The sequence below is a fragment of the Oryzias latipes genome, chromosome 5, assembly GCF_002234675.1.
Source record: "Oryzias latipes chromosome 5, ASM223467v1".
NCBI classification, from domain to species: Eukaryota; Metazoa; Chordata; class Actinopteri; order Beloniformes; family Adrianichthyidae; genus Oryzias; species Oryzias latipes.
In genome coordinates this window covers 30297036-30311711 of record NC_019863.2, presented here as the reverse complement: position 1 = coordinate 30311711, position 14676 = coordinate 30297036, and the positions used below count along the sequence as shown (strand labels likewise).

The window sequence follows — 14676 nt, the reverse complement described above, 5'->3', positions numbered from 1 at the left end:
AATTCTCTACAAACAGGGAGAATAATTGAGATGATGAAAATGCGTTACAGAAGCTCCACGCCGTTTTCATCAGAAAGGCTGATCAGCGAGAGGCCCGCGCCGTGCCCATACGCTCTCTGGCCATACGCCAGGCCTGCTCCAGCAGAGCAAAAATAAAGAAAGGGAGGCTGTTGGCCGCGTGCACCGATGTGTGTGTGAGGGGCTAAACATTCCCCTGGCAGGATCCCCGGGACCCGGTGGAGGGCAGGGTTCAGCCGCTGAAGGAGAGGCTGCGTGCCCGGCAGTCAATTAGCGGCTTGCATTTACACAACAAATGGAGCTCCCACCGTTTTCCTAGCCCTCAAACACACACACACACACACACACACATACACACACCACTCGTGAGCGTACCCACTCGGCGCTCATCAGCACACGCCAACGCAAGGTCCTGGGGAAGAGAGGGGAGGGAGAGGCAGAGTAAAAGAGACAGCAAGATGCCAGTTATCTGCTGGAGTGGTACTCCACAACGACTAACTCACCGGCTGGATGAGAAACCAGAGAAACCGTCAGGGCAAAGCAGCCGAATCCGCACGCAGGCCTGCAGCTTTTATGCAGGAAGGGATCATTAAAAATCCTCCAAACAGAAGCTTTCTGAACATACATTTAATCCATTTAGAATAACACAAAGAAGAAAAGAATGTTAGCCTTCCAAACCTGTAAATGTTAGTAGAAACACGATTTACTTTCTATACAATTTGGTCCAAACCTCGAGTTTTGGGTCACGGTTTGATTTCGGCTTGATTTGTGTTTTACAAAACAAACATTTTCCGGAAAAAATAAAAAAAAATAAAACATTTTTTATTGGCTAACAAGCAAGAAACAAAGAGGACAAACCTTTCAGTTGGCCTTTCCTAAGCCTGGAGAAATACCTGAACCAATCACTGAACAGGAAGACTCCTCTGTTTATTTGGACTCTTTTTAAACCTTCAAAGAAAACCACAAATTGCATCTGAGGTGCTTCAAAGTATTGTGATATACTTCTGCTACACAATCTTACATTTTTTTGGGCACAAAACCACAGCAGTCACATACTCTAAAATACTTAAAGGAAACCTTCTATAAATCACAAAAATACAATTTCTGAGTGTATGATGCAAAGAATGCATCAACAATAACCTTATTAAAGCACTTTTAAACCAAAACAACCAATCATCTACTGCAAAGTGTGATAGATTTGCTCCACTTACAAACTAGTTTGAGTTTTTATATAGTTTTAAATACGCAAGACTGTCTGAGAACAGTAAATGTTTCACAAATATTATTCAACTTTTGAAGCTCTTGCAGCAAACCATAAGTGGTTTTATCAAAAGGAATTCTTCGACGTGAGTGAGTACAGCGGCCTTCTTAACCGCGATAACGTTTGAGAAAAGCATATATTCGAGAACTTTAGTCCAAGTTCTCTTCTCCATCTATTGGTCAGGTGGGTTTATGATCTTGGTTACAGCTGCCACTGAAAAGTCCCACGAAACCATAAACACCATCTGTAGCCATGACAACTCACCCAAGAAATGTGATATTTATTAAGCAGTCAGGAGTCATTGGTTCCTACAAATGATACTGTTCATGAACACTGGAAAGATGTTTCTATAGCCTCTTCAGTCCAGACCTGCTGCCGCAGATCCAGGTGGAGGTTCTGAGACCTGTCAGCTGTGAATCCCCTGTAATCTTGCTGCTTGCACAGAAACAGATCTTGTCATAATCTTTCAAAAACTGATCATGTGGACCAATCGGCAGCAGCATCAAATCCAGCAGCAGGTGAAGGGGATAACGCCGCTCACCCTGTTGCTGTGCAATCTTTTAAGCAAAAAAAGAACAAAAGGAAATCAGCAGACCAGACTCTCCTTTGCAAATGTGATGAGATCACCTCCCAAAGAAAAGCCCTTTTCAAAGCAGAGCAACAACCATCCAAAAGAAACAACAACAACTTAAAGCTCTACTGATACCAGGATCTGATGAAAACCAGGAGAAGCACGTCCCACCTAGAGCCTCAAAGGAGTCCCGGGCGTCGTCTTTGGGTAAAAAACCAAACTCCAAATGATCTTAGATCAGTGCGATTGTGGATACAAAAAAAAAAAAAACCTCAACACAATGAGCGGTAACGAACAAGTTCAGTTCTTTTCCACTGGTCATGTGCAAACCACATGTGCGGCGGCCGCCACACGCACCCTCATGCAGGCCGTCTGTCTGAAACGCCGAAAGGAAGTCAAACAAACATGTGATGTCACAACGCCACAATCAGCCACCTTTAGGCAGGGTCACATCCACAAAAACTGCTTTAAAGCTCACACAGCGTTTACAATATCCATAAATATTATGGGGTCAACAAACTTTATCTGAACCATCTTAAGGTCACACAGCGACAGAAACCATATGACTCTGCTCAAGCCACACTTTCAGTTTCTCTTTACAATTTACCTATGAGTTTGACACGATAAGTAATGTCCAAAGACGCACAAAAAATCTGAAATGCAGGATTCAGCATCGCTGTGACCCTAAAGAGGAAACAGCAGGGAGGGAGGGAGGGAATTTAGAAATACTAAATGAGCTTCATTTCTATAGACGGTAGCAACACCGTCAGGGAACCAAAGTGCTTCAACACAACAAAAATTCCCACAAAGCATAAAATTATTTAAACAAATTAGTAAAGCATAAATAGGGGAGTAAAGAATACTTGAAAAAATAACAATAAAGTGTCATCGGAATGTCTCCTCAGTGTTTTTATGACTTTTGCACATCCGGCAGAAGTTCGTTTGAAGACTTTAAAACTCTGAAATGAATGCAAACATTCAAATCTTAAAATGAGCCCATTTTGCTGCAGTGATTTAAAAAGATGTGACAGATGTATGTGATGGAACGATTCAATGACAATTATGAGGTGGAAAGCAGCAAAATTAAATTATTTTTTAAAAAATCTGTGTAAACATCCTATTTTAAAATAAAATAAAAGTTAAAGACAACTTAAAAAACATTTTTAACATTTGTCGTTCTTAAAACAATCCATTTGGAACAGAAATCTAAAATTAGAAAGAGTATCTGTCAGGTCTTTACTGCAAACTCCTTCCATGAATTTATCTTAAAGTCAAGGCCCAGAGGTGTTATAGGAAGAGGTGACCTACGCCATAAAGCAGTCAAAGACCCTCCCCTCGCCCTTTCTTCATCGCCATGCCTTTCCTCTCCCTCCAGCTGAGCTCTGAAAGGGCCTTCAAATCACTCGGCCTCAGCCCTTTGATTGGTTGACCTCTCCGCATGATTAAACAGACGTTTTCATCACATCCTCTAAAAAGGGCAGGAAAAAAAATGCAGAAGAGGATCTCTGCACGCTGACGATGAAACATCCAAATCAGAAGAGGGGTAAACGGAAATCCACAAACGATGCAGGTCGGTGTGAAGAAGGTAAGCAGAATACATGAGAGCCGACCACAACCGTCCAGCACACTGACTCAAAAGCTCAACGTCGGAAACGGACAAGTTAGCAACAGAAACGCTACAGCAAATCTGAAATCCTTTAAAACCTTTTTCTGGCCACAGACCGGTTGAGTGTCAAACTATATTTTCACGTACCGCCCTGTCTGTGCCTGAAGTGAGCATCATTTTTGTTTCTAGCTTCCCCTAACTTTTGAGGGTAAAGTTTAACTTTTAAGGTGTGACAAATAAATAAAAAACTAAAAGAGAAAAAAATGGTCACTAAAATCTTTTTTCTTCAACTTTATTAGCAGCATCCTTTTAATATTAGACAGCTGGTTGCTAAATATTCTGCATTTTTATTATGGCCTGTTGGAACAACTGTCCCAATAAATCCACATTAAGGAGTAGACTCTACTGGTTTTTGTCTGTTAAATGCAGCTTTCTTTTATTTTGAAATCACAGGCGCTTCCTCTGTGTCCTTACTGACTTTTTTCCTGCCAAAAGAAACTATCCAAATCCATGTGTTGTTTATTACCTTTGCTAGATTGGGGGATTTGATTTAACGTTCAGAGCAGTTGCTTTAAGAAAGTAGCGGATCGATCTTTGACTGAGCGACTTGATAGGCGTCAAGTGTGAGGCAGATGTGGCGGGGAGAATCCAGGAGTTTTTCAAAGTAAAACTTCCTTTAGAATCAGATTGTGAAAGAAAGTGTGTGTGTGGGGGGGGGGGGGGGGGGGTAGGTTATGTTACCATTTACCATTTAAATCAGTGGTCCCCGACTCCCCCAGGTTAATGGGGGGGGGGGGGGGGACCACTGATTTAAATGATAAAAATGGCAATTTGAGTCAGTTTGCCTCTATGGTTTCATTTGACTGGTTCCATGGAGAAAAGAACAATAAAGTTGCTAGATTTCTACAATTCTTCTGAGTAATGCAACAGGTGGTCACAACTGCCGTGTTTTCCATGAAGTCGGAGCTCAAAGGCACTTCAACAGCAACAAACAGAACCAAAGTGTTGGTTAAACGGAAAAGCAGATATCAGCTTGCACTGCTTTGACCAGCAGAAGCGACCAAAGTTCCACCTAACACTGAAAGCAAAACTCTTCTTTAATAAAGTCACCGCCCCCTCAAAACATCTGTTTGGCTTTAAAATGAAGAAAAGAGTGAATCTGGTGTGGCATGGTGGCACAGCAGCTGTTCGGAGCTGCAGTGGGGTTTTAATTACATTTTGATCAGCCTCCCTCCGTTCTGTCATTCCTCTTTCTGCACACTCCCGGTCCCCCCCCCCCCCCCCCCCCCCCGCTCTAGCATCCAAGAGTTTTTCCTCTAAAACATCATCTATTATTCTAAGGTGTGAGCTGCTTTTTCTTTTCTGCAGAAGAAAACGCTGCCAAGTCCCCTCCTTTGCTTCTTGGCTGTGTCTCTCTTTTTTCTCCCCTCAGCTGTTTCTGGCAGCATTTTGTTTCGATTCCTTCCATCCCGCCCTTTCACAAATCTAAACACTCAAAGCTTTTATGTCGAGGCAGCTACAAACAGACAGGGAGATGGGCTACTTCTGACTTTGCAGCACATTTTCCTGTCATCTGGATGGAATCAAACGTTTCAAATCAGGGAGATCCGTCCGTAGCACTAAATCCTCTCCTCAAATGTCTAAGTTGGCATATTTTAACGGGACATTTGAAACTTTTTCTCCACTCGTGTTAAAGTTCCTTTGCCACATGTGTCAGAGAACAGGCAGAGGGGTGCGTCAGGAACTGTGTTGACCTTAAGACCAACGATAAAGCTCTGAGCCGATCAAGCAGGACGGCCGCATTCCTTCACATCCACTGGAAACCAAGGAAACGTATCGTGGTGAATCAGACGAAGAAGGAAAGCGGGGGCAGCTCCTCCGCACTCACACCACTTTGCAAAAACAAGTTACACAAGTTAAACACACCCCAATTCATCTGGAACGCGGAACATTCTTTCGGGTTTGCAGATTGCGTCACGTCCAGAGAACAAAATAAAAAAAACTCCTCCCACCCTGCTCCTCCTCACCTGAGCCAGCAGCTGACCTCCACGACAGCTCCTGGCAGGGGAGAGAAGAGGTTGGGGCAGAGGTCACTGAAAACAACTGCAGCCATCATGGGACTGCGGCCTGCAACGTACACCCACGCCCCCTCCCCTCCTCCACCAGGCAGGAGCAGATTACCCCAGGCTGGGCAAAAAGCAACAAGAGACCCAAGCAATAAAACCTCCACAACCCCACCACACCTTCAAAGTAGGGATCAGTCTAACCTCTGACCCCCCACGTCCCATCCTTTTTACCCCCTCCTCTTCTTTTCTGGCTTCAGAACAGACCACACCCCTTTTCCCCCCCAGAGTCCACCATTGTCTGGACTGGAGCCCGCCCTACCCAGCTCTGCTTCTCAGCAGGAGGCAGGGGAGGGAGGTGCGACTTAAAGGCAGCTCCAGGATTTATTCTGTTCCTGCATGGAGGTGACCCGGGTCTGCTAGAGGTATTAGCAGAGGTTCTGCACAACTGGGCTTTGCCCTAACAAGCTGCATCAGGCAGGAAGGCTGAGGGGAGGTCGGCTTTTACGGTCAGACGCCACATGTTTCCACTGAGGCTGGAGGAGAGAAAAACCCAAAGCGTGTGGAGCGTCACAAGGCTTCTGACCCAAGTTTCAAAGTGTTACGAAACTCCACGGTTTATGTGGGAAAAACATAAAACCATGACATGCGTGGTCCAAAAATACTTTTACCACGTTTCCTTTTGCAGCTCCCAATGAAAATACCAGCATTAAGTATTTGCATTGCTTCGCAGCTGGTTAGTGTAGTATTGGGTTGCTGTCGTTTGCATGTCTTGTATATATGTCTGTGATCGGAATGCCATTGCATAATGGCATCATTCAATAGATTGAGAGCAGGAATCAAAGGGGAGCCGCCACAGAACCCGTGGACGGATGAAAGGAGGCGTCCAAAGCTCATGCTGCCCTTCTGTCATGTAATTTTAGCTTTTCTTCAAAGAAGCTAATTGGACAGAATTTTCCTCCAGGCAGTAGTTGTCAGTAAAGAAATTTAGCTTTTACCAGAAATCGTTAAAACTTATTAGGTCGCACTAAACTCTGACAGGGCCCAGCTATAGCCTAAAGAAAACTGCATGCTGTCGCTGGGCGTACTGATGTGAGGATCTGGGCAGAGCTACAAAAGGACACTTGGGTAAAGCTACTAAAGATCTAGTCTTCTTTCTGTAGCTGAAGAGGGACTGAAGTGGATTTAAAGAGCCCCACTGCAGGTTCTGTTCCTCCAAAGAATAAAAATGGCAGAAAAGGAAAAAAATTCCAATCATAATAAGTGGGATACAAAAGTCTATAGCACTTGTCGTCTTCTGATCTACGCACTTTTAGGTCCTCACATCGGCTGGCATTTTTTTATTCTTTACCCACATATCCGATGTATTTCTGCATCTCTTTCTGGGGGTTTATCACATGCAAGATGCCAAAATGTACCAAAAGACAAACCTCAAACACGTGTTGCCCTGTTTTCTCCAGTCCATGGCTGCCATGGAGCTAATGCCAGCAACTGCTGACCCCCTCTCCAAAACGAGTTTCTCCTCACATAGAGGCGACTCTTTTGTAGCGCACAACACAAACACCGTAAAGCAGCCAGACAGGCAGCCAGCTGATTTATAGGCTAGCCTGCAGCCGTGCCTTCCCTGGGCAAGTGGCTCTCTTCTGAAACCCGCCTTCTATTAGTCTTATTTACAGGGTCAGGGAGTGGGGGGCCAACTGAATTATTTAACATTGCTCCAGGTAAGAACAACAGGAAACCAAGAGAGTGTGCAACATGAGGTGGTAATGAAAGAAGGAACTGAAAAGCGGCAGGTACCAAGACTCACTAGGAAAAATACAGAACCAATCCCAGCTTCAGGTGGATATGGGTGGACACGGGCAGTCTGTGGGCAAAAAATGATCAGGTGGCCCAAAGGAAATATCAAGGTCATAGACGTGAACCCGTAGAGTGAAAATGTTCATGTACATTTGTTTCTACGATCATGCTGCAGGCGACGGGTCATAGAGAACACTTAAACAACACGTAAAGGTAAGTAAAGCTGAAGCAGGTGAGACGCAGGCGGATTCTCATTTTTTCTACCCCCAAAAATCCTGCAACTGAGCATGAAGCCCATTAGTGTTCTTCATGAAGTAAGTGCGGACTCCTTATGGGCTTTTGGCGAGCAGTCTGGCTGTAAGAAATGAGGAAATTAGACAATCAGAGTTTAGTTTCCTACATGAAATCTAGTGGACAAATGTTTAAAGCAGCTGCAAATACTTTACAGAGGATGACGATGAACATTACCCTGAAAAGTTAAGAAAAACTGGAAAATTGAAGTTCACTTCAGCCTCATGCAGGCTGGTCCATGCAAATATTGTCTGATATTGAACTGGTCCATGTCATAAGTGCATGCAACTTACATTATCCTGACAAATACTTCAGCCAAATACTTCAGCCCATGCAAAACAATGGTACGTTCCATCTTCATGATGTAGTTAAAAGTGGTCCTACGAGCCTCAAGGGAACCGAAAGACGCCTTAAGATGCAGCCACTCCTCCGCATGACCTTCCACAGTCCCAGACAATCCAAAACCACCAGAGCAACCCCCCCCCCCCCCCCCCCCCCCCCACACACACACACACACAGATGCATGTGACTCAGGCTTAGCAGTAATAAGGCTCTGAGACAGGAAAAACAATTTTTGTTTGAAATTTTAAATTCCTTTGATCATCTGTTAATGAAAAATCTAAAATGATTCTTCAAGTTTGGCGATTAACTTTTTTGTAAGTAAAGACGATGATCAAAGTGGGACCGTCTGTCTGGTTTCTTCATGTCTTTATAGTCTGAACCATAACAGTTATGACAAAATGACTGTGAATACATCATTACATCAGGAGACTTTAGGTCACACAAATATTTACAAATGTCTATTACAGCCATAAAAGTCTGTGTGCCTTTGTAAACTCCTTCCTGTTTCACACACCACAGCCAAGTCCTCACTCAGACCCAGAAGGATTGCATCCTGCACATCAAAAAAAAAAAGAAAGAGAAAAAAATGCACATCAACCATGCAGGGCTTATCTCAATGCAAATGCATGCACAGGCGCACGCCCACAGCACGCCGCTTCATCTCTCACACAGCGTTTCTCATTAACAAGCCAAACATGCCTGAAGATGCAGACAGACTCAAGTGTGCACAGTAAACAACCAGTGGGCTCCTCGGTCTAAACTTAGACCATGGCAGCAGCAGTAGCACGCCGACTCTGACAGCGTTCCCGACAGACGGGTCCAGAAACCGTCACTTCAGATTCTCACCAGCCGAGCTCAAACTCATCGGTCAATGCCAAAAAACAGGAAAATACACAGACGCCGAATCTGCAGGAAAGTCCTCACTGTGTTCACATATGTGCTTCTATCACTATTTTCTTTTTAAATGACCACACGTTTGATGCTGTAATTCTTTTGGGGTCATTAACTTTATGGTTTTTTTCTGTGTCAAACAGATTAAAAAGATGCAGCTTTTATGATGCTTTACATAAGCCATGTAGATTATTCCATAATGCATTTTAAAGGGATCTGCGCTATGTATTATTTGCTCAAACGAGCTTTTAAATTTGAATTTACACAAGAAAATAATGATCTGTAACTACAGGATATCATCAAGCAGCTGCGCACAGCTCCAGGCTAATATGACTACGGAACGACGTACGAGTTTCAGAGAAGATCCCAGAAAGGAAGGAATGATCCTAGGAGGAAACTCACAAACACACGAGTAAACCGAAACTGGACTTTGAAAGTCACGGAGCAAAAATGCAGTCCACGCCTCTGGGTTGAACACCTAAGCAGTAAAATTACACAACAATACAAATGACAGGCATTGGACTTGTGTTGTGTTACAGGAAGGAAGTGTGGCTTCCTGATCGATGGCAGAGGACAGAGAGGGCCATTTTTACGTCGGCACACATAGAGGACCCAGGCTGCCTGTCTGAGAGTCTGACGGGAGACGCTCAGAATGCTGACAAGAGCATTAGCATGCCAGGGAGGAAACCACTGATGCTGAGGTTGTGCCCACAAGCTGCAGTGACGGCGGGATTTCCAAAAAAAGGCCAGTGGGTCAGGAGAGGAAGCGAGTCTTCCGACCGAACCTCGGGGGTGACGATAACTCAAGCCAGGCGGCTTTCGGGATGATGCTTGCCCACAAGCCCAGACCGGTTTGGACGTCAGGCTCTTCCGCAAATTAAACTGCCGGCGTGACTTCATGGGAAAAATAAATCTAACGCTTCCTCAATAAAAAAGAAATGGATGAAAATAAGACGACAACAAGATTCCCGACTCATCCCCCCACCAAAACGAATGACCCCAAACAGCTCAAACAGGCACAGATATTTGTTTCTATACAAATTATCAGGCATGTTTCGCACTCTGGTCATTCTTCAAAGCGTTCACAGTGGTTTTTATTTTGATTGTACCATTTCTAGCCAAAGTCCAAAAATCTGCGTCGTTTTCTAGGACATAGTTTCTGCAGAGCGGCGGGAGTTCATCAGAAATTCACCTTTGAGTTGTGGGCGGGATCGTTGGCGTGCAACAACCCTATCCCCCCTTCCTCTCTATTGCTGAGAGCTCTCTGTTTACACTTTCAGCCCCACACACCCCCAACCTAACATTACCGGTGCAAAAAAATTGGCAACCAGTATTTGTTTTTCTGAAATCAAAAGCCTAGCTATAAGTTTGAACGTTTTACACAAGACTATTATGAGTCCAGTCTGTTCGGATTATGAAAACCTGGATGATAGAACAAATGAATTTAAATCAAATGTTCACATAAAAAATATTACTCCAACGCTATGCATTGTGGTCTATATTCGCCACGCTTGGAAATTTCTAGGTCACTTAATTTTGGAATTCTAGATTTGGACAGCACTACAAAATGGTAAATGCACCACATGTGCACCAAGCAATTAGGATACAACCACGCTTTGCATGGGAGCGGGTCTTTAAATTTGGATTTGTGGTTGGCCTTTTCAGTGCCTGCTTGAAAAAAAAGCCTCTCCCAAACCCAAGCAGCTGTCACTTTCAGAGAACAGGAGCAGGAGGGGGGGCTTCTTTGAAGAAACTGTTAAAAGCAGGCGATAAAAATAAACCGAGAGAGGAGAAAATTAATTATACATAACAGGCAGTTCACTTGGATGAGCACTGCAGAGACGGAGGAACTAAAGCTGCCTTCTTCCAAAAAAAAAAAAGTCTTTTCCTCGCCGCCTCTGCTGCGCCACATTTCCGCTCAAATTAGCTTAGTGACAACTGAAGTGGGGGTGGGGGGTGCAGTAAGGAAGGGGTCAAACTTTTACACATCCAACTTTCATTTCAAATTCCCCAATCTGCAGTATATTCCACATTCCAGCAGCTTCAGGAGAGCCAAAAATAAAACATGCAGCCCCGAGAGCAGCCTCTTCTTCAGATGAAATCACCATGGCGCTTGCAGAAAGCTCAGGCTGGCTTTAAATTTGTCCCTGATTGGAACTGATGAGGGTTTGTGCCGCCGGCTCACCTCCAAATTCACCTCTTGATATGACTGGTAATGCACCACCACTTTGCGGGTCAACAACGCCCACAGACTCTCCATCCCAGCTTCTTATGTGGGCCAAATGGAGGTCATTCTAATTTGAGAAGTCAGTCGAGGTAGACCCGTCAGGTATTGGCAACCCGGTTCCTTTCATATTAGGGCTCGTCAGCCGCACCATGAGAGATGTGTGCAGAAGCATAGGGGTCTATAGATGGAGCCCCACTGCTGCTCCCCCTGTAATGTGTTTTAATATTGCCTCTGTGTGGCTCCTCGCCTCGGGGCATCGCACAAACACACAACTGAGAGGCAGAGAGGACGGGGCGAGGCTTCACGTCGGAGAGAGAATAAAGAGAATCTAGACCGAGGTGTTGGGAAAAGACGAGTGGATGATAGGCGCTTCATTTAGCGGAGCGCCGGAAACATCCCGGCTAACCTCTTTAGGATGACTGACACAAATGAAAACCTATGTAATAAAAACAAGTCATGTCCTCGCGCTGCGATAGGAAAACAGATATTACTTTACAGCCAAGAAGGCTCTAACACATAAGGGGGGAGGAGATCCTCTTTCAGGATGGAAGCAATGAGCCAAGGCAACGATCAACGCTGAAGAATCTAAAGGTGTGTGGAAAATGGAACACCAAGGCAGCCATGAAAGGTGCTTTCAGGAGCAGGAAAAGGGTGAAAGATGGAAAATGGAAGAAAAAGGCGGAGATACTCGGGAGCTTTTGACAATCAGAGCGTTAGGGAAAAGGCTGAGTGGCAGCGGGAGTTTGCAGAGGAAGAAACGCCTAAAGATGACTCTTGCACCGGTTTAAAATGTAAAAAATGCAGCACAACTACTAAACAAGACTGTTACATTGGTCTGTTGCATGACAGCATAAATCACTGAGCAGCACAGCCTGCAGGAGTTCTCTAAAAGTCCTCACCACAGCAGGGAAAGAGCTGTTGATTTTTGCAGAAATTTCATCCACACCTTTGATTTTTTTTGCTCCTTTAAAATAAAAAAAAACTATTAAATAAAACAAACATGTATGGCCACATTTTGCAGGGCTATGTGCATGTTGGCTGCAGCCTCAACTCAGCTCTTGTGTTTTGTCATCCAACTGCAATACAATTAGACCTGAAACACGCCTGACGGGTCCAGAGGAATGCAACGCGGGGACAGCAGCACAAAGGCCGGGCCACGGGGCTGCAAAGTGCACATGTCAGCTCGGATTCCAAAGCTGGGACATCACTGACTTCTGAGCAGCAGGAGCAGCAGACAGTGGAGTTTGAAAATTCATGACATGGCTGCTCCATTGTGGAGCAGATCTGTATCATAATTAGGGATGATTGAGGCAAATTGCTTGTAATTTTCTGGGTGGATTGCCAACTTTTATGTAAAGTGCCTTACAAGGTGACATTTTTTTTTCTGCACAAACCTTGAGTTTTGGGAATAGTGTTTCATTTTGATGTTGCCACACACGGTGAGCCCAGGAAGGCAGCAGTCGTTAAGAACATGCCTGAACATGCAACCATAACATTACGGTCCTATTACTGTCTGCTAATTGCAGCAGGATTCCTTCACAGGAACCGTATTAACCACACAAACAACAACAAAACCAGCATCTCCTCAGTTCTGGTTATTCAACCAGCCTCAAAGTTTGGGTTTGGTTTGTCCACATTATTGCCATTTCAGTTCAGATCAGGCAAAAAACTGGTGCAAAATTTGGTTTGTGTGTGTGATGATGCAGTATCTGGTCTCTTTATTCCTGCTTCACTGATGCGTTCAGGTGAGTGATCATATGCAGGACAGCCACTTGGTTTAAAAACTGCATTCACACCCTTCTGTCCTCAGAGTCTGGCCACTCTCCTCCTTTATTTAGAAAAAAAAGCTGCTTCAGCTTCTCTCCACGCCTCTGCTGATTTAATAGAATGAATACATGTTTAAAAGGGGGCTGCAATTGAATTCACGCAGCGCGCGCGGGCGCAGGGTGGGTGGGGGCTCATTTGGTTACCCGGGATTTGATTAAAAAGCCAAATAGAAGTGAGGAGAATCCGATGAGAGCGCACCGCCGACGCGCGCAGCCAGTGCGCACTCCGCGCACTCACCAAGCCCCCCCCCCCCCCCCCCCCCCCCGCAGCCCGCCTCCCCGCTCCATCCCCGCTCAAAAGGGGGAATTTAATTGCTGTCGAATAACAAAGCTTACAAATTGCCTCTCATTCGTTAGCAGATTAGCGATCCTTTCACATCACTCCAACACTATTTCTAATTATTTCAAAGCTAATAGGGGAATCGATTTTGGAGCAAAGCACTGCGTCTCTAAAGCCCCCAGAGAAATCTCAACTGCCCCCCTCCCCCTCTCCCCCCTCCTCCTCAGGTGCTTTTAATGGGAAAAATAAACTGGTTCCAATCCGGAGCAACAATCAGAGAAAAGTCCCACCGCCTCCTCCTGCGCCCTCGGTGCGCAAACGCAGGCGACAGCTGAGCTGAATCCCTGAGATTTGGGGGTCCATGAGGAGGGCGGCTGCTGTTCCACGCGTGAACGTTCAGCCTCAAACTCTAAACTCACTGCAGCGAGCGCACACGCGCGGAATCCGGGAGCTATTCCACGCTGCGCAAAAAAGCCTCCAAATGAAGCAAGTTGGTGGAGGAATGGAGCATCGCGGCGCATCTGCAGTTTCACGCAACAGACGCGCGCCTCCGCCTCAAGAAAAGTGGATCCGCGTGCTCCTTCACGCGTTTTTCACGCAGAGCTTCAACTGGAACTCATGGGGCTCAAGGAGAAAAATAGTGGAGCGGCATCGTGGGTTAGAAATCCTGTTCAAGCAAACTCGCCACACACCGACCGAGCAGAGAGCTAACGAGCAGAAAGAAATCCAGAAAAACTGCGGCTTGGACGCGCGCGGGACTTCTGCCGGTACTTACGTCTTCACGGGATCCCCGGGACCCAAATCCCCGCCATGGTTTTAAATTCCAAAACTTGGAAACATTTCCACGCTGGTCACGCAGCGGCGGTGCTCCCTCTCCGACGGCTCCCTGCGTGTGAATGGAGAGGAGAGGAATGCAGCTCCGGCTCCGAGAGGGAGGAGGGATAGGAGGAGGGAGGAGGAGAAGGCGTGCAGTACCTCAGCCCACCCACAGGGGGCTTCACAGCATCAGATGTAAAGACTGAGGAGGTTTTCATGAATATTTCATGCAGTGACACTTTCCAGAGTTAAACTGATGCATCTTCATAACTTTTACTGTATTTGATAGAAAACACTTGTTTGATTTCATGAATAAACGCTATGCGCCCATCGATTGTCTAAAGTAAAGAGGTAAATAAAGCTGAAGGATTTGCTGAATCACAGTCAACAACGCAAACAAGGTCAGAAAAAAAAGTCAGAACAATTTCAGCCTAGAATTAAAGATTTAAATAAAAACATGTTAAATTAAACAGAGACTAAAAACAAGGGTTTTTCAATAATTTAATAAAATTTGATCCAATATTTACATACAATGTTAAAACCCAATCTAAGACCACCAGGGGGGTTTATTAAAGTCACAATAAAATAGAAGTTCCTAATGCTTAGTCTCACATTAAAACAACAGGCTATTTTCTCTTGAAAATTTTACAACGCCAAAACGTTTTTATCACACTTGTCCATCAACTC

General features: G+C 45.0%; 1 protein-coding gene across 4 annotated transcripts in view; it reads right to left on the bottom strand.

Annotated features, from left to right (window-relative positions):
• LOC101175150 (plexin-A1) overlaps window positions 1–14405 on the bottom strand; it is a 187179-nt gene extending 172774 nt beyond the window's left edge. For 2 of the 4 annotated variants that reach the window (XM_011475605.3, XM_011475607.3), the window contains exon 1: window positions 13949–14405. The gene's annotated coding sequence lies outside the window, so the exon portion shown is untranslated. The remainder of the gene's footprint in view (window positions 1–13948) is intronic. The other 2 variants (XM_011475606.3, XM_004069293.4) reach the window with 1 other exon arrangement.
• Window positions 14406–14676: the final 271 nt, after the last annotated feature.